The sequence below is a fragment of the Amblyraja radiata genome, chromosome 12 (assembly GCF_010909765.2).
Source record: "Amblyraja radiata isolate CabotCenter1 chromosome 12, sAmbRad1.1.pri, whole genome shotgun sequence".
NCBI classification, from domain to species: Eukaryota; Metazoa; Chordata; class Chondrichthyes; order Rajiformes; family Rajidae; genus Amblyraja; species Amblyraja radiata.
This window is the reverse complement of record NC_045967.1, coordinates 14,413,225-14,436,862: the sequence shown is the minus strand read 5'-3', so window position 1 is coordinate 14,436,862 and position 23,638 is coordinate 14,413,225. Positions and strand designations below refer to the sequence as shown.

Genomic DNA, 23,638 nt, shown 5'->3' with positions numbered 1-23,638 from the left:
ACGGGAGTTATGAAATGGTATAAAGCGCAAATCAATGAAAGGTATGAAAATTAAAGCCAGCCAGATGATCAAAGAAAGATGGAGCCCACAATGGTCCATTGTTGGCTGTGGAAAATGTCACAATGAGTGGATACAAACAGTGAAACTAAGCAGGACGAATGTGAAACTAGTTTTGGAGACCTTTGAACTATCTTTAACCACATTTCACTGGACTTTATCTTTCTCTAAAACATTCTAACCTTTATTCTGTATTTGTACACTGTGGACGGCATGATTGTAATCATGTATAGTCTTTTTGATGATTGGATATCACGTAAACAAAAAGCTTTTCACTGTACCTTGGCGCTGCCGCCGACCAGCATGACCGAAGACCAGAATGTGCCCCGTTAGGCCCGACTTGCCCCACAGGCCTCCCAGGGGACTGGGGTGAAGCCGGGAGGCGAGGCCTGTCTGGCCCGAAGGAGCCTCAGCGGTGACGGCGATGGGAGCCTCGGCGGCGGTAGTGGGAGACTCAGCGGTGGCAGCGGGTGCGTCGGTGGCAGTGGGAGACTTAGCGACAGCAGCGGGTGTCTCGGGGCAACGTGGGCCATGGTGGCAACGTGGACCTTGGCCGCAACGGGAGCCTCGGTGGCGGTGGGGCCTCGCGGTCGATGAGCACGAGGGAGGATGGGAAAACAATGGGGACCCGGTGTGGGGGACCGCTGTGAGGGACAGTGGGAGAACAACGGTGGACCCAGTGTGGGGGAGGGGGGGGAACTACAGTTTAGAATCCTCTGTCCAGGGGATAAGTCTGTTTGTTTGTGTGTTTGTTAATTTGTTCTGATGATGGGGCTGTGCGTGCACACAGCAGGCAGCCAGCCAACAGTCGTCTTTTTCTTTTTGTTTTCACTTTTAATTTCAAGTTTTTGTGCACCTTGTGTGTTATGACTGTCGGCAGACCACTGTCCCTCTGGGGATGAATGAAGTTGTATCGTATCGTGAAAATAATAAACCAAACAAAACATGTTCTGCAAATACATTGTGGGCCAAAGGGCCTTTTCCTGTGCTGTACTGTTGTATGTCCTGCGAGGGTCTGTCATCGTGACAATGTTGTTGAATTTCTGTAACAATGTTACGAAAAGAGGAAGGAGGGAGTCATCCATTCCATAGAAGAAGGTTGAATTATTTAAAGAGTTTATTTTTAAACAACTGTGGAGGCATTTTCATTTGAATGTCAGTTGTGTGACTATCCCAGTCAGGTATCAGATATCAGTGACATGGAACTAAAACAAACATGCTTCTTTTAGTCAAAACCAGTTGTCAAATGCAATGGGTTATTTTCTGATAAATACATTTCTAACTGACCAATGCATATCCACAAACTTCCACCACACTTATTGTCACGACTGTTATGTTTTTCTTCAAAGTTTTAGCTGATTTTAAATGGAAAGAATTACATGCAAAAATCACTGTTTAACCATATGATGTGTGCCTGCTTAAGAGAAACAGAGATAAATTATGTCACTTAAGGGCCTGTCCCACTGTGGGGACCTAATTTGCGAGTTTAGAAGAGTTTGCGCTCGACACAAACTCGCAGCGTGGTCGACAAGTGGTCCTAGGAGATCAGTGTAAAGGGCCTGTCTCACTGCGGCGACCTAATCCGCGAGTTCTGGCGAGTTTGCCCTCAACTCATACTTGCAGTATGGTCGACACGTGGTCCTAGGAGCTCTTTGTAACTCTCCTTCATGCTCGAGGGTGGTCCCTGCGTACTCGAGGCCTCAGCTAGATCGCAGCGTATTTTTCAACATGTTAAAAAATGCCCGCAAGTAAAAAACGGTCACCATGGAAAAAATCGATACTTTTTTTACTCGTAGGTTTAGTCGAAGTAGGTCGTAGTAGGTCGGCATGTTATTCGTAGGTAATCGAGGGTAGTCAAAGGTAATCGTAGATAGTCTTCAACATAGTCGAAAGGAGGTCAAAGGAGATCGAAGGAGGTCGTCTTCACGCACCACTATTTGGAGTCCAATTTTCCCGTAGCTAGTCTTCTACATAGTCGAAGGATGTCGAAGGAGGTCTTCTACATAGTCGAAGGAGGTCTTTAACATGAGATTTTTTCAAACTCTCCTAAACTCTTCAAAACTCGCCAATTAGGTAGCCGCAGTGGGACAGCCCCTTTACTCTCCTTTATGCTTGAGAGAAGTTCCCGCATACTCGCGGCCTCAGTTTGGTCGAGGAGAATATTTTAGTATGCTGAAAAATTGTCCGTGAGTAAAAATTGGTCGGCATGGATAAAAATGATATTTGTTTACTCATAGGTTTAGTCGAAGTAGGTCGTAGTAGGTCAGCAAATTATTCATAGGTAATTGAAAGCAATCAAAGGTAATCGATGGTAGTCGAAGGTAGTCGTAGATAGTGTTGGTATAGTCGAACGTAGTCGAAGGTGGTCGTCTTCACTCTCCACTATTCAGTGTCTAATTTTCCCGAGAGCATCGGCAAATAAATCGTAGATAGTCGAAGCTAGTCTTCAACATAGTCGAAGGAGGTCAAAGGAGGGCGAAGGAGGTCTTCTACATGGTAGTAGGAGGTCTTTTACATATTCGTAGGTGGTTCTCTACATAATCGAAGGAGGTCATAGGAGATGTTCTACTTCGGCGATTCAACAAGACCATGACACTCTCCTAAACTCTCCTAAACCCCCACAGTGGGACAGGCCTTAAAGGGCCTCCTTCGACCACCTTTACCTTAGACTATACTAACACTATCAACGACTAGCTTCGACTACCTTAGATTGCCTTAGATTACCTTTGATTACCTTTGATTGCCTTTGATTACCTACTAATAACATGCCGACCTACTACGACCTACTTCGACTAAATCTACGAGTAAATAAATATCATTTTTTCCATGCCAACCAATTTTTACTCGCGGACAATTTTTCAGCATGCTAAAAAATACTCCTCGACCAAACTGAGGCCGCGGGAACTTCTCTCGAACATGAAGGAGAGTTACATAGACCTCCTTGGACCACGTGTCGACCATGCTGCGAGTTTGTGGCGAGCGCAAACTCTTCTAAACTCGCAAATTAGGTCCGCACAGTGGCTCAGGCCCTTAATAAGATAGGCTCAGTAAATCAGGTTTAAGCACGGGAGTTACATAACAGCAATTGATACCCATGCACATATCTACACATAGGGGTTGGATGACACAGTGGTGCAGTCTTACAGTGCCAGAGACCTGGATTCAATCCTTACTACTGGTGCTGTCTGTAGGTAGTTTGTACATTATCTCTGTGAGCACGTGCGTTTTCTCCGGGTGCTCCGGTTTCCTCTCACGTTCCAAAGATGTGCAGGTTTGTAGGTTCATTTGCTTTGGTAAAATTGGAAATAGTTCCTAGTGAGTAGGATAATGTTAGTATATGGTCGGCGCGGACTCAGTGGGCCGAAGGGCCAGTTTCTGCACTGTACCTCTCTAAAGTATACTCTGGCTCAAGCTGAAAAGGTTGAACCAATTAGGTTTAGGTTCATTATTCTCACTGGTACCGAAGTACAATCTTCTGCACCTTCTGCCCGACGGACATGGGGAGCAGAAGGTATGCCGGGGTGAGAACCTCCGATAACCTCTGACCTCCTGGCAACCAATTAGGACCTCCTGGCTACCTACTTACTGCACGAGATTTCTAGCTACTCTCCATGGCGGCTTCATTCTAGTTGCCGCTAGTTTTTCAACATGTTGAAAAATTTGTGGCGACCATAAAGAGGCCGCGACTAGTTCCCAGAATGCGGAAACTCTTCACGACCATGAAGGCGACTCCCCGGCAACTACCCACAAATGTGTGGTGACCATGTGGCGACGGCATAGTCTCCTGCAGTCGCCTAAAAAGTTGCCTAAGTGGGACAGGCCCATAAGGACAGTTTCCATTCTTTACCGAAGCCAATTAACCTATAAACCTGTACGTCCTTGGAGTGTGGGAGGAAACCGGAACACCTGGAGAAAATCCACACAGGTCATGGGGAGAATGTACGAACTCCGAATAGATAGCGCCGATCAGGATCGAATCTAGGTCTCTTGCGCTTAAGGCAACAACTCTACCGCTGCACTACCGCGCTGCCCAAAACGTTGGTGTTGGTTGAGAACAGATTGTCCCTGACAGTGATTGTGACTTTCACTAATTAGCCCACTGTCTCCTGCTGTAAAGCTGAAAACACTAACAAGGAGTTACTTGGATGAGTACTTGGATGATGTACCGCACTCCAGCAAAGACAGATTTCAAATGCTTTCCGACGTAGAGTGAGAGGCTTTTTGCAGAAATATCTCCAGTATCATGTGCTGCCTCATTGTATGAAAAACTTCTTTTGATGACAACCTGGCCTCTTCAATAATTCTATGTCTCACTTTTCCAGCCACATGATTCTCATTTTAATGAAAAAGAGTTTGTTTTGAATCAGACTGTGTATATTTGACATTATCAGTGAACACAGATAAAATGTATTAGATGACCTTTTCAGCCCAAATGCATCAAAACAAATCACCAGGCATGTTGGGTGAGTTCATGCTAATATTTTGTTTGTATTATTGTTGGTCCACACAATTCCACACTTTTGAAAATCTAAACGTTATGCATTATGAAGAAGTGGATTCAGACTGTGTGATAAAACCAGCACATTTTTTCATCAATGTTTTATCTTTTATTAACAAATATCCCTGTAAAAAAAATCAAATGCTAATGCATTTCAAAATGCATTTGTCAATCTTCAGTGCGTTTTGGTAAAAAAGCTTTGTCATATTGAGGTGAATTTCCCTAATTTAAAAAAGAAAATGCTGCACATTTTGAGTGTTCATAATTTCATAAGTTATACAGGCAGAATTAGGCCATTCAGCCCATCGGGTTTACTCCATCATTCCATCATGACTGCTATATCTTTCCCTCTCAACCCCATTTTCCTTCTTTTTCCCATAACCCCTGACACAAATTAGTAAATAATGCAAAACATTGCTCTTTGCCATGTCTTTGCACCTATACGCTGAGGGAAATTATTTGAAGTTTTTAGCTGTCCATGGATTTTATTCACTAACTTTTCCACAGCACTGCTGGAAAGAAGTACATTGAAAGCAGAGTTACAGCCTTTCAGTGCCAGAGACATGGGTTCGATCCTGTGCTTTCTGTATGAAGTTTGTACGTTCTCCTCGTGAACTGCACATCCCAAAAATGCATGGGATTATAATCTGTAAATTGCCCCAAGTATGTAAAGACTCGGAAAGTGGAATAACATGGAACTAGTGTGAAGGGGTGATCGATGATCGGCATGCACTCTGAGGGCTGAAGGGCCTGTTTCTATGCTGTATCTCTAAGCTAAAATATCCTGTATTACTTTGTTAATTTTAGCAAGCACATCTGACCAAAAACGCTGTTGAATTAATGGCAATTCTTAATTACTTTTGAATTTAATCATTCCTATAATTTAGATGCTGGATGGATTATCAATATGAACCAGAGTCAGTCTTGTCTCTACATACATATTTAATTTGGTATTCATTAAAATATTTCTCTGTGATTCCTTAAGTTATGCATTGAGTTCTCGCTGCCACTTATTCCACAAAGTTAAAGTGCAAATTCACTGCACTGTATGAGGAGCAGCGTTTAAAAGCGGCCGTTACAATTTATACTGAGGAGTTCTTGGTGGGGAGGAAGTGGAGGGGAAGTTTCCTCAACATTGTCAAGAGTCACGAGTATTTAACTGTCATAAGCACCGAACAGTGAAATTCTAACTTGCTACATATTTACAGCTACGTTAAACACAACAAATAAATATACAATAAAGTATGTTATTCCAGGTAAATCAGACCAGGATAATCTCTAACTATCCCCCACCCCCACCCAAAACTTTCTCCCCTTCAAGGCATAGTGCCGCAGCAGTAGAATTGCTGCTTTACAGCGTCAGCGACCCGGGTTAGATCCAGACTAAGAGTGCTGCCTGTGTGTGGAGTTTGCACGATCTCCCTGTATTGCCAAAGTTGAATTATTACCCCTGGTCAGATGCAAATTTGTTCTGGGTTTCCTCAGGTGCTCTGGTTTCCTCCCACATCCAAAAGACGTGCAGATTTGTAAGTTAATTGGCCTCTGCAAATTTCCCCTCATGTGGATGCGAATGTGGCATAACATAGAACTGGTGTGAGTGGGTAATTGATGGTGGGCATGGACTTGGTAGGCTGAATGTCCTGTTTCTATGCTGTATCTCTAAACTAAACTGAATATTGCAGAGCAGATTTTAACATGATTTTCGGGCAGACAGAGGTACAAAATAGAAATTGTGGCATCGCAAGAGTAATGACCTGGATTTATATTGTATCTTTTGACGTAATAGGTGACCCCTTGTGCCACAGGAGCTTTGTTCAAGGTTAAGCCACGAAAGAGATGACCTGCCAGGCTTTGTCCTGCCCCTCCACTCTTCCGGCTTTCTCTCCTCCCATCTTTACACCATCCTTGCAATCAGGTTGAAGGAGGGACCCGAACCGAAACGTCACCTATCCCTGTTCTCCGGGGATGCTGCCTGACATGCTGGGTTACCCAGCACTTTGGTCTTTCAAAGGAAATGTTTGGATCATTGCATACAGTTTTGGTCTCCTAATCTGAGGAAAGACATTCTTGCCATAGAGGGAGTACAGAGAAGGTTCACCAGACTGATTCCTGGGATGTCAGGACTTTCATATGAAGAAAGACTGGATAGACTCGGTTTGTACTCGCTAGAATTTAGAAGATTGAGGGGGGATCTTTTAGAAACTTACAAAATTCTTAAGGGGTTGGACAGGCTAGATGCAGGAAGATTGTTCCCGATGTTGGGGAAGTCCAGAACAAGGGGTCACAGTTTAAGGATAAGGGGGAAATCTTTTAGGACCGAGATGAGGAAAACATTTTTCACACAGAGAGTGGTGAATCTCTGGAATTCTCTGCCGCAGAAGGTAGTTGAGGCCAGTTCATTGGCTATATTTAAGAGGGAGTTAGATGTGGCCCTTGTGGCTAAAGGGATCAGGGGGTATGGAGAGAAGGCAGGTACAGGATAGTGAGTTGGATGATCAGCCATGATCATATTGAATGGCTCGAAGGGCTGAATGGCCTACTCCTGCACCTATTTTTTATGTTTATGTTTATGTTTATCTGCTTGGTTGATGATAGTTTAAAAGCAGAAAATTGAGGTAAAGAGGCAGATACGTTTAACCATGGAGTGGAGATGCTGAAGGCCCATTCTATAAGTTTAGACTTCAAAGATAAAGCATGCAAACAGGCCCTTCAGCCCACCGAGTCCAGGTAACCAGCGATCACCCCGTACACTAGGACTATCCTACACGTTAGGGACAATGTACACATTTTACCAAAGCCAATTTACCTACAAACCTGTACATCGTTGGAGTGTGGGAGGAAAGTCTTTGGAGTGTGGGATAAAACTGGAGCAAGCAGAGAAAACCCACGCCATCACAAGAAGAATGTACAGACTCCCTACAGACAGCACCCACAGTTAAAATTGAACCCGGGTCTCTGGCGCTATAAGGCAGCAACTCTACTGCTGCGCCATCGTGCCACCCCAACATTGATTAAAAACTCCAATCTGCATCTGATCATTACCAGATCTAACAATAACTCTACTAACAGCTGGGAGAATAAAGATACAATTCATTGCCTGGCACTCAGAGTGCTAGAGAATAATTGCGAGATGCTGTTATATCAGATGTTATCTGCTAAAGGCTGGATTAGTTGGATAATCTTTGCACTCCAGGGTTCATAACTGTACTGGTTTCAAGAGCTACATTGTTCCAAAGCAGAGAGGGCAAGAACAGCACTCTTGAGCAAAGATGACAATTTATTACTGTATGTTACCTTTCTAAAATACATTTAGAAATAAGATGAGGAATTTCTTCAGCCAGAGAGTGGTGAATCTGTGGTATTTATTGCCACAGATGGCTGTGGAGGCCAATACGTTGCATATTTTTAAAGTGGAGATTGACAGGTTCTTGATTAGTAAGGATGTCAAAGGTTATGTGGGGAAGGCAAGAGAATGGGGTTAAGAGGGAAAGATAGATCAGCTATGAATGAACGGTAGAAAAGACAGAATTAGCCGAATGGCTTAATTCTGCTCCTATGACATGGACTTTTTTGTGTGTCCCACAATGAAATGTGTTTGGTCAAAGCTGTGAGATGATTGAATGGGTTCTAATCCACTCCCATTACACTGCATTTCACAAATTGATATTCATCCATATTGTTATTGAATAAAATTGATTAACGCATGTTGAATGTAAGGTATTATTATCCAACGGTGGCATTGGGCTTTGTTCTTCTCCGAGATGTTGAGTAAATCAATCTTTGCTATCTCTGCTTTCGAAGTCAAGGTACTTCAAGAAGAATAAATACGTATTATTGTATTTACATTAGCTCTAATTATTATTGTAATGCTCCAACTTATTCTCTGCAAGTTGTCCAGCAGCAGGGAGGCTTTTTATGGTGTGAACTGAATGACGGAATGTTGTAATGTGAGCTCTGAAATATAGTTCAATGTAAAACCAGCATGAAACAAGGAAGAACAGAAGCCGACCACAATTTGGAGATGGACACAAAACACTGGAGTAACTCAGTGGTCAGGCATTTATCTGGAGAAAAGGATGAGGTGATGTTTTGGGTCAATGCCCTTCTTCAGTGAAGGTCTGAAGAAGGGTCTTGACCCAAAAGGTCACCCATTCCTTTTTTCCAGAGATGCTGTCCGACCCGCTGAGTTACTCCGGTATTTTGTGTCTAGCTTCAGTGTAAATCAACATTTGCAGTTCCTTCCTACACATTTTGGAAATGTTGTGTTACAAATATCATGCCCAGACTGGTAAATATTGCAGCTGTGTTTATCTCTTTAAGAAACTGTAGAAATATTTTCTTTTGCAAACTTCTTTTGCACTCTTTTGCCTATTTCAATGAAGTTCGCTACTCTCTTATATAGTCAAACTGGCGACCTTTGCCGAACTAGTGGGAGAGTCTAAGACCAGAGGGCACAGCCTCAGAATAAAAAGTTGTACATGTAGAAATGAGATGAGGAGGAATTTATTTTCTCAGAGGGTGTTGAATCTGTGGAATTGATTGCCACAGAAGGCTGTGGAGACCAAATCAATGGATATTTTTAAGGCGGAGATTGACAGATTCTTGACTAGTACAGGTGGCAGGGGCTATGTGGAGAAGGCAGGAGAAAGGGGTTGATAGGGAACAATAGATCAGCCTTGATTGAATGGCGAAGTAGACTTGATAGGCTGAATAGTCTAATTCTGTTAGTATAACTTAAGAACTTTGAGATTTAAATGTAGAAGGCAAAGTGCAGGAGTAACTTAGTGGGTCAGAAAGCATTTCTGACGGACATGGACAAGCAACATTTTGTGTTGTGACACTTCTTCAGACTTCAGAAATTTAAACCTTGCTTGAATGGGGGACAGTAAATTTGAAGCTTCATCATGAGCTCATTCCCTCGTGTTTGTGGACTGATTAGATTTCCTTTAATGGGCGGATCGCCAACCTTATATCATGCACAGAAGATAGACACAAGATGCTGGAGTAACTCAGCGAATCATGCCGTATCTTTCGACAAAATAAATAGGTTCACATGTATCAGTTTTAAAGCTGAAGCATCGGGAGAGCTGGACATGTGAGGAATACAATTAAAAAATGCATAAAACCGAGGGAATATTCAGTATGAATAGAAAAACTGGATTTAATGATTTCATAGATAGACACAAAGTGCTGCAGTAACTTAGCAGGTCAGGCAGCATCTCTGGAGAAAAAAGATAGGTGACATTTTGGGTCAGGAACGTTCTTCAGACTGAAAGGAGCCTGACCTGTAAAGTCACCTATTCTTTTTTCTGTCTGATGCTGTCTGATCTACTGAGTTATTCCAGCAATTTGTGTCTATCTTTGGTATAGCCCAGCATCTGCTATTCTTTGTATCTATGCTTAGTTATTTCGTTGTGGACTTTAAATTATTTGCCCTAGAACTATAAGAACTAGACTCTCAGCATTGGGAATATATTACTTAATATATCAGCATATTCCTCTTCTTTTCCCCTACTAGCTGTGTGCCTGAAACCTTCCGAGACTGAGATTGTGCTTAGATAGATTAATGATGCCATTGCATTGCATAATGATCAGTTTAAAGATTGAAATCAGTCATTGATCACAGATGATTACAACAAAAACAAGATAATTCCCTATGTTGGAGCACATTGCGCACTATATTACAACATAACTTGAGTACCACAACCAACTTTTACACCTGCTGTAACCTTCAAATCACTGGTGCCTGTGATGTTCTTTATATGTAACATTTAGGTTTAGGCTTATTATTGTCACATGTACCATGGGTACAGTGAAAATGTTTACTTTTCCTGCCTCAGATGCTAACCAAATCAGATAATATAGACAATAGACAATAGGTGCAGGTAGGCCATTCGGCCCTTCGGCCCTTCGAACCAGCACCGTCATTCAATGTGATCATGGCTGATCATCCACAATCAGTACCCCGTTCCTGCCTTCTCCCCATATCCCCTGACTCCGCTGTCTTTAAGAGCCCTATCTAGCTCTCTCTTGAAAGAATCCAGAGAACCGGCCTTCACCGCCCTCTGAGGCAGAGAATTCCACAGACTCACCACTCTCTGTGTGAAAAAGTTTTTCCTCAACTCTGTTCTAAATGCCTTACCCCTTATTCTTAAACTGTGGCCCCTGGTTCTGGACTCCCCCAACATCGGGAACATAATATACCTAAATACAATCAAGCCAAAACTCAAGTATAATAGGTAGATCAAAGGAAGAGATGCAGTGCAGAAAATAGTTCTCAGGTTTGTAGCGCACCAGTTCCACAGACAAAGTCCACTGTCTGCAATGGGGTAAATGATGGAGTTCCCTAGTTTATGGAAGGGCTTTTCAGAATCCTAATAAGAGGTGAAGAAGCTGTTCCTGAGTATGGTGGGTGCGCGCTTTCAAGCTTCTGTATCTTCTTCCCGACGGGTGCAGGAAGAAGAATGTATGACTGGGGGTGGGACAAGTCTTTGATCACAATGGCTGGTTGCCATAGTTTGGATTCGAACAGCTTAAACTGTTCATCTGTCAGAATTGTGAGCTACCTTTGCAAGAGGAGAAAGTTACTTTTCTGACTGAAGTCACAATGGCCTGCGCTGGTTGAATTATTGATGTGTAAGCTTGGACCAAAATAAATGTATTAGACTAGCTGTTACCATCCAATTTATTCAAGTTTTCTTTTTTTAAAACAGACCATCTATAACTTGAATTGAGCATTACTCAAAGTATTTAATTATTCATACTTTCTTCTACTTGCAACTTCCCAATATTTGCATAATCATATATTCCTACTTAATATTTTAGTTAGAATTTGCATTGAGACCTCTGTTAGGGTGGGCTGAGTGGCAGAGAGTGAGTCTACTTGAGGGTTTTAATTATATTCTTCCATCCTATCCTTTTTGAACTACAATAAAAAAACAAATGATTTATTTTTCATAATCACCTTTCTCCTTTCATGATCTTCAGTCCATCCTTGAAGGTGGGAGAAACAAGGAACTGCAGATGCTGGATTACCAAGGAAAGACACAAAATGCTGGAGTTAAGGGGCTGTCCCACTGCGGTGACCTAATTGGCAAGTTTAGAAGAGTTTAGGAGAGTTATGAAAAAATGTCATGTTGAAGATCTCCTTCGACCATGTTGAAGACTAGCCTCGACTAGATTCGACTAGCTTCAGGAAAATTGGACACCGAATAGTGGAGAGTGAAGACGACCTCCTTCGATCTCCTACGACCTCCCTTGGCCTATGTTGAAGACTATCTACGACTACCTTTGACTACCTTCGATTACCTTTGACTACCCTTGATTACCTATGACTAACATGCTGACCTACTACAACCTACTTCAACTAAACCTACGAGTAAAAAAAGTATCGATTTTTTTCAATGGCGACCTTTTTTTACTCACGGGCATTTTTCAACATGTTAAAAAATACGCCGCGACCTAGCTGAGGCCTCGATTACGCGGGGACTACTCTCGAGCATGAAGGAGAGTTACAAAGACCTCCTAGGACCTCATGTTGACCATGCTGCGAGTATGAGTCGACGGCAAACTCGCCAGAACTCATGGATTAGGTCGCCGCAGTGGGACAGCCCCTTAACTCAGCAGGTCATGCAGCAGCCCTAGAGAACATGGATATTTTGGGTCTGGGCCTTTATTGAGTTTAAGTTTAGTTTATTGTCACGTCTACCAAGGTACAGTGAAACGTCATATACAAGAACACATGCTTGTTCTTATTGCGTGAAGTTTTAATATAAATATCAGAACATAATTATTCAAGTTAAATACTATGCAGATAGACACAAAAATGCTGGAGTAACTCAGCGGGTCAGGCAGCATCTCTAGAGAAAAGGAATCGGTGACCTTTCAGGATGAGATCCTTCTGACTGAGAGTCCTTCGTGTCGAGATCCTTCTGGTATTTTCTGCCATTTACCTTCTGTTAAATACTCTGCAGTTTGGGTGAAGGTAAAAGGCTGACAATGGATTGCAGTCAGAGTGAATGTATCTTAATGGTTGATTGGTTTCATCAGTGAATTAAGTTCCCCCTGTTAGGAGACTGTGGCATTGAGTAAGTTTTTAACACGGGATAGCTCCATCCCTGCCAATATCTGGTTTAACAATACTACTTTCACTAGCAAGTACTATTGCCATGTTTATGAAACATTTAGAGAGCGTGTACTAAGCCACACGCTGGTATAATGTTTTGGGTAGAGGACGGGTGGGTGGAAAAACAATACATTCAACAGTTTAGTTAATCTGAAGCAAAGAGGAGCTTGTACTGCTTCTGCTCGTGTTCTATTTGTTCGTCTTTTTTTTAAGAACAGTGTCCTGCTTTGATCAAGATCAGGGTGAGACGGTGGTACAGTGGCCAGAGGCCTGCATACAATCCTGACTACGGGTGCTGCCTGTATGGAGTTTGTACATTCTCCCCGTGACCACGTGGGTTTTCCATGGGTACTCCAGATTCCTTTCACACACTAAAGACATGCAGGTTTGTAGGGTAATTGGCTTTGGTAAAAAATTGTAAATTGTCCCAAGTGTGCAGGTGGTCGCTGGTCGGCGCGGACTCGGTGGGCCAAAGAGCATGTTTCCGTGCTGTACCTCTAAATTAAACCAAACTAATAGATATTGAACTGTGGGACTGCCTGCCAATAATTCCTACAATTTCTCCGCATTAAAATGCCATGGGCTTATATGCCATGGTGACTGTGGGTTACTTTCAGATTATATCGGTGTCACTGTTGTCTGGATGTAACATTTATTCAAGTGAGCAATGAGGCAGATATTTTGTATTCTGTTTAATTATAATGTATCACAAATGATCTGATACCAAGTTCCGGTGACAGGAGGGACAATTAGAATCTTCAACCGGATCATAAAAATACCACTGTAATTAAATCTTTTGTAACATCGGTTAATGAGATAATGATTTTCATGGCAGGCATCACTGCTTAAGCTTATTTTTTATTGTTTCAGCAGTCTGGTAGGAAAGCCCTTCTCTCTCATTGCTGAATGATCTACCATTCTTCAGAAAACAACTGCAAGTTATTGATTCAAATGCTTTGCTTGACCTACCATTTATCTAATTGGTCTCAATCGAAAGAGTGCTTACAACATGCATTTTGCTTTGGAATCCTTGCCTGCCCAGGTATCGAAAGACAGAACAGACTGTTCCTATGTAATCAAACACACAAAGGCCTGTTTATATTTTGAAAAAAAGGCCTTACTGCAGTATGCAGTGAAGCCAAGCTAATAGTTTGTGAGAAGCTTTTAATCTATAAAATGTGTCTATTGCTACAGTAACAGAACCATGCCAGTTCAGAATGCACCATCGGACTGGATTACGAGGCAAAGCATGAATGAATTAGAAGAGTTTTATCAGGTTGAATTCCCTCTCAAGTTTCTAAAAATTACAAGGAGATAAATTCCAATTCCCCAAGATTCCTATATAGACATAGCATGGTGGCACTGTTAGAGCTGCTGCCCCACAGTGCCAGAGACCCAGCTTTGATCCCGCATGGAGTCTTACGCTCTCCCCATGAAGGCATGGGTTTTCTCCGGGTGCTCTGATTTCCTCCCACACTTCAAAGAATTCCAGGTTTGTAGGTTAAATGTGTTGGAAGGAACTGCACATGATGTTTTACACCAGAAATAGACACAAATGCTGGTGTAACCCAGCGGGACAGGCAGCATCTCTGGAGAGAAGGAATCGGTAACGTTTCGGGTCGAGAGTTTGAAGAAGGCTCTCGACCTGAAACGTCACCCATTCCTTCTTTTCAGAAATGCTGCCTGTCCCGCGGAGTTTACTCCAGCTTTTTGTGTCTATCTTCAGATTTGTAGGTTAATTGTCTTTAGTAAAATTGTAAATTGTCCTTAGTGTGTAGGATAGTGCTGGTGCATGGGGTGATCGCACGTCAACGTGGACTCGGTGGGACGACTGGCCTGTTTTGCCGCTGTATATCTAAAGTCTAAAGTGGCACGCGAACAATACCGCGGCATTATTTAAAGATAAGCAGGGGAGACATCCTGGAATATTTAGCCCTGAGCAAGAACTGATTCAGGATTGTAAGCTCACAAATCTGCTCACAGCTGTAAACTGAGATGGTATTCCCTCAAGTGTAAAACAACAGCGACAAAACGAGTACATTCAATGTCAAAATCTCTCCCACGGTGGATGAATAAATCAAACTTGGATCCAACCAATAATAGGAGAGAAAGCACCAAAGTGTTGGCGTAATGGGTCAGGCAGCAACCCTCATCTTCTTCTTCTTCTTCTTCTTGCATATGGCGTGCACAGTCTAACATTGTAGGACAACTTGTACTATTTGATCTTATTTGATTGTGCACACCAGGTTGATTGCATTCGTCGAAACAGGTGAAGGTTGCAATCTTCCACCCCAAGGCAGCAACCGTGAAAGGAATGGATATGCGACGTTTCTGCTTCGGACTGATGACAGACAGATCATCAAAGAGAGATAGAGTGATACAGTGTGGAAACATGCTCTTCAGCCCAACTTGCCCACACCGACCAACATACCCTATCTACACTGGTCCCACCTGCCTGCATTTGGCCCATATCTCTCTAAACCTATCCTATCCATGTACCTGTTCAATTGTTTCTTAAATGTTGTGATACTACGTGCCTCAACTACCTATTCCGGCAGCTTGTTCCATACACCCACCGCCCACTGTCTGAAAAAGTCACCCCTCAGGGTCGTATTAAATCATTCCCCCCTCACCTTAAATCTATCCTATGTCTCTTGATTCCTCTACTATGGACAAGAGACTCTGTGCATCTACCTGATTTGTTCCTCTTATGATTTTTTACACCTCCATAAGATCACTCCTGATCCTCCTGCACTCCAAGGAATATTCTAGTTTGCTCAACTGCTCCCTATAACTAATGGGCCTGTCCCACTTAGCCAACTTTTTAGGCGACTGCAGGAAACTATGCAGTCACCACATGGTCGGCACATATTCGCGGGTGGCTGCCAGGGAGTCGCCTTCGTGGTCGTGAGGAGTTCCCGCATTTTGGGAACATGTTGAATAATTAGCCGCGACTAGAATGAAGCCGCCATGGAGAGTAGCGAGAATCCTCGAGCCGTGGGTGGGTCGGCAGGAGATCCTAGTGGGTTGCCAGGAGGCCGAAGGTTCTCGGAGGTTCTCGTAGGTTGTAGCCGGTGCTGACCGGTGAATTTTATTGGCTCATTGGGGGAAAAAAAGGTAAGCAGTAGTTTTCAAAACCAAGGATAACCGACCTGTAATGTTAAATGTCCGGCGAGCTTCACAGCCGTGTAACTCTGGCTTCTTAAATGTTGTCTCCACTCCTTCTCCCCCCTTCTCCCCCTTCTCCCCCCCCCCTCTTTTAAAGGACTTACTGTACACTGTGCTTTATACAGCGCCAACCTTCCTGTTCTGATTCTGGTTGATTCTGGTTGATTACTGCGCAAACACCTCATCAGTGGTTATCTCGCGCAGGTTAGAAACATAGAAACATAGAAAGTAGGTGCAGGAGTAGGCCATTCGGCCCTTCGAGCCTGCACCGCCATTCAATATGATCATGGCTGATCATCCAACTCAGTATCCCATCCCTGCCTTCTCTCCATACCCCCTGATCCCTTTAGCCACAAGGTTGGAGTGAGTAGAGAAGTGATTAAATTTTGAAGTGGGCCTTTTTGACCAAGTTGAGGAGATCTAGTTGCTCAATCCCCTTTTTGAATGACAACATCGGGTCAGCATGTGTGTTGGGTGGTAACCTATTCCATTCCCTTATCATCCTTGGGTAAAGGGAATATTGGTAGCAATGTTTATTGAGATTTAGTGAGTTGATGATGTAAGGACCATTATTTTGTCTTGTTTCATGGCCGTTGGTGCTCTGGGATGACGGGAGATTTGTTGGCGTGATTTTGTGAATCTCCTTGTAAATTGCAATAAGTCTTAGCCTGATTCTGCGGAGCTCTAGGGTATCCCATCCGAGAGAGGTCAGCATATTATTCACGCTTGATTTGCGCTTGTAGTCATTACATACAAAGCGGGCTGCTCGGCGTTGTACTTTCTCCAGGGTGATCTTGTTGTTGTTGATGAAAGGATCCCATATGGCTCCACAATACTCCAATTTGGGCCAGACCAAGGACTTGTAGGCATTCTATTTGACAGATGTACTACATGCATGAAAATTTATTTTGAGTAGGCCGAGAGTTCTATTTGCTTTGTTGGACACTTGACTAATATGTGTCACCCAACTTAAATCTTTGCTTAATTCGATTCCTAGATATGGGTGATGGTCGACAGCAAGCAATGTATGGCTGCCCATGTTGTATTCCGATAAAAGTGGTTTAATCTTGTGTGAGACATGCATGGTATGACATTTGGTAATATTGAATTGGTCGCGATGTGTGTCTGTATCACCTTGGCTTTGCACCGTGTGAATTTTTTAGACAGGGCAAGCGGGGGGAGCGCTGTCTAAAAAGTTCACACGGGCTGGTGAAGGAAGCGATGTGTTTGTGTGTGTGTGTGTTCCACTCTGACAGTCGCCGTTCCCGTTCCCGGTTTTTCTTGCGACTGCCGGCAACTTGACAGTCGCCGGCAGTCCGCTGAAAAATCGCCTATGTGGGACAGGCGATGTTGGCAGGGCTTATGTTGTCTACCAGGCTTCCTTTGCATCTTATCCATATTTTTCCGCAGATGTTGTGGATTCCAGTGACATGTATGTAACCTAATTTTGGTAATCAGATTTGCACGAATCTAACCTAATTTACCAAAATGTTGTCCGGATTAGTGTGTATTTGCTACAGGGAGAGGTTGAACAGATTGGATTGTTTTTGCTGGAACATCGAAGGTTGAGGGGAGACCTCATAGAAGTTATGAGTCATAGTCAGTCAGAACCTTTTTTCCCAGGGTGGAAAAATCAAGTACTAAAGGGTGTAGCTTTACAGTGAGAGAGGACAACGTTTCAGGGAGATGTGTAGGGCCACTTTTTCCACAGAGGGTGCTGAGTGCCTGGAATGCGCTGCTGGGGGTTGATAGTTGAGGCAGATATGATAGTGAGGTTTAAGAGGCGTTTGGATTGGCACATAGATATACAGACAATGCAGCGATATGGATTATGTGCAGGTGGATGAGAGATAGTCTTGGCATCATATTTGGCACAGGCTTTGTGAGTCAAATGCCCTGTTTTTGTGCGGTATTGCTCTATATGCTCTGTTCTAGCAGAGGGACATTAGGTCATGTAGCCTATGCAGTAGTCAGGAGTCAATAATTGGCATATGTACGGAGGGTGGCGCAGTGCTAGAGCTGCAACCTTACAGTGCCAGAGATCTGGGTTCGATACTGACTACGGATGCTGTCTGTATGGAGTTTGTATGTTATTTCTGTGACCGCACGGGTTTTCTGCAGGCGCTCTTGTTTCCTCCCACAATCCCAGGTTTGTAGGTTAATTCACTTTGGGAAATTGTATAATTCTCCCTAGTGTACAGGTTAGTGCTTATGTACGAGTGGATCGTTGGTTGGCGTGGATGCAGTGGGTCGAATGGCCTGTTTCTGCGCTGTAATTCTAAAGTATAGTAGATGCACTAAAAGGTAAAGTCAGGAAATGTTTCTCCACTTAAAGGAGAGAGAAAATCCTGGATTATGTCTTCTAACAATTTGTCGAGTGTTGGTGGCTCTTGAGAGGGTTCAGATTAAAGGACATAATTTCAGCTCAGGTTGATATAGTTTGGCTATTGAAATTTATACTGTCACAGTGGCTAAACAGAGTTAAATACAGATTGGATCCGACTGAATGGTGGAATTGGCTGGGGGGTCTGACCCTTCTGCTCGAATAACAACTTCATAAAGTAAGCAGAATCAGAGCGAAAATGCTGGAAATGCTCAGATAGAGTAAAACTAAACCAAAACAGCTTGCTAAATAGCACTACTGCCAGATGCTGTAGGCTATCAATTGAAGTTCCTCTCCAACTTGAGCATCGATGGTCCAGTGCATGGCTGCTGCCTTGTTAGAGGTTCAGTTCCAGCAATTATTTATCAGAAAACTGAAAACAAATGCTGGAGGAATTTAGCAGAAGGGGTCAGGCAACATCTGTGAGGGGTTCAAGAAGGAACTGCAGATGCTGGAAGATCGAAGGTAGGATGTCAGGCAACATCTGTGAGGGAATGGGCTGGGGGCATTTCAAGTTTTCTGACAAGTCTGAAAAAATGTTGTCTGTCCATTCCCTTCACAGACCCACTGAGTTCTTCCAGCACTTTGAGTTTTGCTCAAGACTCCAAATTATCTCTGGTTTCCAGAGATCCTTTATATCAGCGCCAGGCATATTTTCTGGCATTAAAAACACCCCCGACAAAATATCATCAATAGTACAATGTGCAAATTTCACAAATCAGCCAGCTTTTGCAGTCTCACTTCTTTCACACTGTGTAATTTAATGAGCCACACTGCAGCCTCCCTCCAAACACTGATCAGACTTCCACCCATATTTTTAACGAGGGATCTGTACAGATTTCTGAAGGCAGTCATTGACACTAACATGTGAGGCTGTTACCACTGATCGATGCCATACCACACAATCAATTCCACATTAGAGAGTTAACACAGCTTCATACTCAGGTAGAGAAGACTTTATCTAATAAAGACACAAAGTGCTGGAGTAATGTATAGGCGACATTTCGGATTGGAACCCTTCTTCGGACAGATTGTAGTGGGGAGAGAAAGCTGGGTGAAGGGTAAAACCACCCTTAGATTTATTTTGTCAGAATGTGGTGAATCAGTGGAATTCATTGCCACAGAAGGCTGTGGTGGCCAAGTCAATGGGTATTTTTAAGTGGAGATCGACAGATGTCGGGTTAGTACGGGTGTCAGAGGTTATGGGGAGAAGGCAGGAGAATGGAGTTGAGAGGGAAAGATGGATGCCACGACTGAATGGCGGAGTAGACAATGAGCCGAATGGCCAACTTCTGCTCCTGTAACTTATGAAAGCCTGACAAGCGATGGTGGATACAGAAGAACGGGGGAGGGGTGGTATTGATTGCCAGATGGTTGGGCAGAAGACGTCAGAGATGAAATGACAAAACCCAAAAAGCTGTGAGATAAGGAAAAGGCCAGGAAATGTGAAGCCAGAGGAAGGAATGCGTGGAAGAGGGGAGGGGAAAGGGAGCAGGATTGTGGGAGAGACAGGTGTGCATCCAGGTAAGGCACAGGGAAAGAAAGGGGGAAAGAGGGTGGTGTTATTTATTAGTTTGATACCTAATATTGGAGGAGTGGTCGGGGAGGTAGCTGTTTCCATGCTGTGTCCCTCTGTCTACAGTATCTAGGGAACTAGATGAAACCCAAATGCTATTTTAATGCCATTTAATACATTAAATCAGTTTCTGAGCAGTTTCTTTTGGATTAGAAGGCAAAGCCAGGCTCTGCTCATCCCTCCATTCTGATAATATTCTTCTCTAAAGTAATGCTCTCTATAGATAGGTAAATGAATGAAAGGTTTGGTGGGATATGGGGCAGTCCCTTGCAAGAGGGAGTAACATTAGGCAACTTGGTCTGCATGGACTAGTTGGGCCGAAGGGTCTGTTTTCATGCTTTATAGCTCTATGACTTTACACGTATTAAAGTAATTTTGGTATAATATTAGTGATAGAAAATTACCATGACTGAATAATATATTTATATCTTGCAAAACAAATTTGAAGATGACATTTAATATTTTTGCTCATTTTATCTTCACTATAAGTCTTGCTTTTATGTGTTTAACATTATATATCTCGACATTAGTGTGTTTTTTTAATTTATTGTTATTATTTTTCCAATCTTTGGACAAAAGTGGCATTTAAGAAGCTTCTTGAGAGGCTCATGCTTATGGAGGGATACGGATCACGTGCAGACAGAGGAGATTAATTTATCCTGGCATCATATCCAGCATGAACATTGTGGGCCGAAGGGCCTTTTCCTGTGATGTAGTGTTCTGTGGACTCGTGCCATGAATAGTCAAGTGGTGCAAGCTTCTAATGTGACTCTCCACTCTCACAGGCATTTATAATCCCTTCCCACGTGAGAAACATCATGTAGGATTAATTATAATTGCTTACATATGTATAAAAAAGGTTATTTGCTATTCATCGCAGGCAGCAACAAACTTGGGATCATGGGTGTTGCTTGTAAGCAGGTGGTCTTATTGTACTGAGTCATGATCTTTCAAGTGGACCATTTAGTTTCTCTGTTCATTAGCGAATAATTTCCAACAAGTCAGGTGTTATGAAACCTACGTTGCTTTTCAAACCTCTGATCCACATGGAACAACTTGCCCAACTTGCCCAAGATGCCACATCTACAGTAGCTCCACTTGCTTGCATTTGGCCCGCATCCTTCTATAACTTTCCTATCCATGGACCTGTCCAAAAATATTTTAAATTTTACAATATGCCTGCCTCCTCTGGCAACTCATTCCATATACCCACCACCCTTTGTGTGAAAAAGTTACCCGTCCAATTAAATCTTTCCCCTCTCACCTATGGCACGGTGGCACAGCGGTAGAGTTGCTGCCTTATAGAGCTTGCAGCATCGGAGACCCAGGTTCGATCTTGACTACGGGTGCTGTTGTGTACGGAGTTTGTACGTTCTCCACATGACCATGTGGGTTTCCTCCGAGATCTTTGGTTTCCTCCTACACTCCAAAGACGTACAGGTTTGTAGGTTAATTGTCTTTGGTGCAGTGTAAATTGTCCCTAGTGTGTGTAGGATAGTGTTATTGTGCAGGGATCGCTGGTCGGTGCGGACTCGGTGGGCCGATGGGCCTGTTTCCACGCTGTATCTCTAAACTAAACTAAACCTAAATTGGTAAGAGTTGGCCTAGACATCATGTTCAGCAGAGACATTGTGATCCAAAGGGTCTTTTCCTGTGCTGCACTGTATTGTGTTATGCTTTATGTTCTATGTTCTGACTGATTGTAGCAAGTGAGAAAGCTGGAACAGAGATGGGGGGCAGGGTGGGGTGCTGGGTGGGGGGAGGGGGAACAAAGCTTGTTAGTGAGAGGTGGATACAGCTGAGGGGGTAGTTGATTGGCAGGTGGGTGGACAAAAGCCAGTGATAAAAAAAATAAAGGCTGTTAGATAAGGAGAGAAGAGGTGTCAAATGAGAACACAGAGGGAAGGACATAAGTGGAAGGGGACAGGGGACAGGGTTGCAGGTTAGTGGGAGAAATGGGTGTGCATCCAGATGGGGTATAGGGAAGAGAAAGTAGAGGGAAAAAGAGGTGGTAAGGGGTATGATTAACGGGCGATTTCAACAACAAACCAGGGTCACAACTTTCAAACAAATGGAAACTAAAGGGCCTGTCCCACTTACGTGTCCTTGGCACGAAAATTACGCAACCTCATTGAGGCGCACAGGCATCGTATGGCCGAGCGGGGCTGGTCCCACTTAGAAGCGCAGAGGGGTATGTAGTTGTGCGCGACATCGCACGGGATCCGAAATTTTTGTAGTGAACGAAATCTTCGCGCGCCAATGGCCTGTCGCGGAACTTTCCTCCAAAGTGGGACAGGCTCAAGACCCTGGCACGACGTAACGTCTCACCTTCAACAGCGGCAGAAGCTGGCAAACGATCGCCGAACTCGGCCTGGGGCTCAAGGCCGTTGCGGTCCGGATCCGCCCCCACTTCCACTCCCAGAGCGGGGCCAAGAAAATTAAAGATAGACACAAAATGCAGGAGTAACTCAGCGGGACCGGCAGCATCTCTGGAGAGAAGCAATGGGTGACGTTTCGTGTCAAGACCCTTCTTTTCAGACTGAAGAAGAGTCTTGACACAAAACATCACCCATTCCTTCTCTCCAGGGATTCTGCCGGTCCCGCTGAGTTACTCCAGCTTTGTGTCCATCTTCAAATGACGTCACGCGCTCCAGACGGCTGTGCGTACGCATGAAATCGCGCCCGACCTTCGCGGGACCGTCGCGGCTCGCGTAACCACGAGGTCGCGTAATTTGCGTGCCAAAGACACGTAAGTGGGACAGGCCCTTTACTCTTGCTGCACTCAAGCATCCTCTATAAGCCTTACAACTATGCTTTCTTTTCTATCTTTATATACCATATACTTTAATTTTATTCTAAAGTTCTCTGGCAATTAAGGAGGTCAATGTTACTAAATGATTTTTACAGATGCTAAAACTAGCTTCATTATGGGGATTATTCTGGTGGGCTCGCAGTTATACAGGCCCACCACCGACTTTCTAGCAACTGGTAGTCCTGTGCCTCCTTTAATCTGTGCAAAATGAATACAATACAATACAATACGGTTTTATTCGTCACATTGCACATAAAGTGCAAGTGAAATAAATTTGTCAGCAGCGGTACAATGATAAAGAACACAAAAACACAATAAAAACACACACAAAAGAGAATGGACATGAAATTCCCCACGGAAGTTGTGTCTAGGCTGGGTGAGGCAGCCGATCTCATCCTCATCGGGATTTCCACAGCCAATCAGCGGGTTGAATTTGCTGTCTTCTGCCAGGGCTCTGGAACTGCAGCCCGGCCAGATCCGGCAAATCAGTCCCCATTGCTTTGCGAGCTGCTGTCTCAGCATCCCCCCCCCCCCCCCCCCACCTCTGTTGGTCCGACAAAACGAAAAATACGGCAGGGCTCTGGAACCCAAGGGTGCTGGAAAATCGGTGTAGCACCTGTTACTGCCGGAATGGTTCTGTTTCTGCCCTTGGTTGTTCAAAGCAGTCACCAACTGTATTTGACGGTGAAACCAAAATCCGTCTCGGGCAATGAAACAAGCTTTGGAGTTAATGCACATGTTGAAATACTGGAGCCTCAATCAAACTAATGTAAATGTCAGGTTCTGATCCAAGGAGCTGACATGTGCAATTCTTATTTCTGCATCGCAAGCCGTTTTGATAGACCGACAGGAGCCTTTGCTTTTTAGATGCAGACTTTTAGATTTGTCCTGCAGGTCCTTGCTTTATTGTAAATCTGCAATCGTTGATGCCTAAGACCTTGAGAAGCAAATAACAGCGCACTTGTGGTGCAATAACTAGAGCGGTCAGTTCCCTGTTTGTAGATAATAAGGTGGTCACC

General features: G+C 43.7%; 1 protein-coding gene and 1 long non-coding RNA gene across 2 annotated transcripts in view; both read left to right on the top strand.

The window, feature by feature from the left end:
• The window catches only part of il1rapl2 (interleukin 1 receptor accessory protein like 2), an 859,242-nt gene that overhangs the window by 275,222 nt on the left and 560,382 nt on the right, over window positions 1–23,638 (top strand). The gene's annotated exons all lie outside the window — the stretch shown is intronic.
• On the top strand, window positions 16,741–22,056 carry LOC116978959. Its single transcript, XR_004413605.1, has 3 exons — window positions 16,741–16,945; window positions 17,998–18,001; window positions 22,045–22,056. It is a non-coding gene; the product is annotated as an uncharacterized LOC116978959 (long non-coding RNA).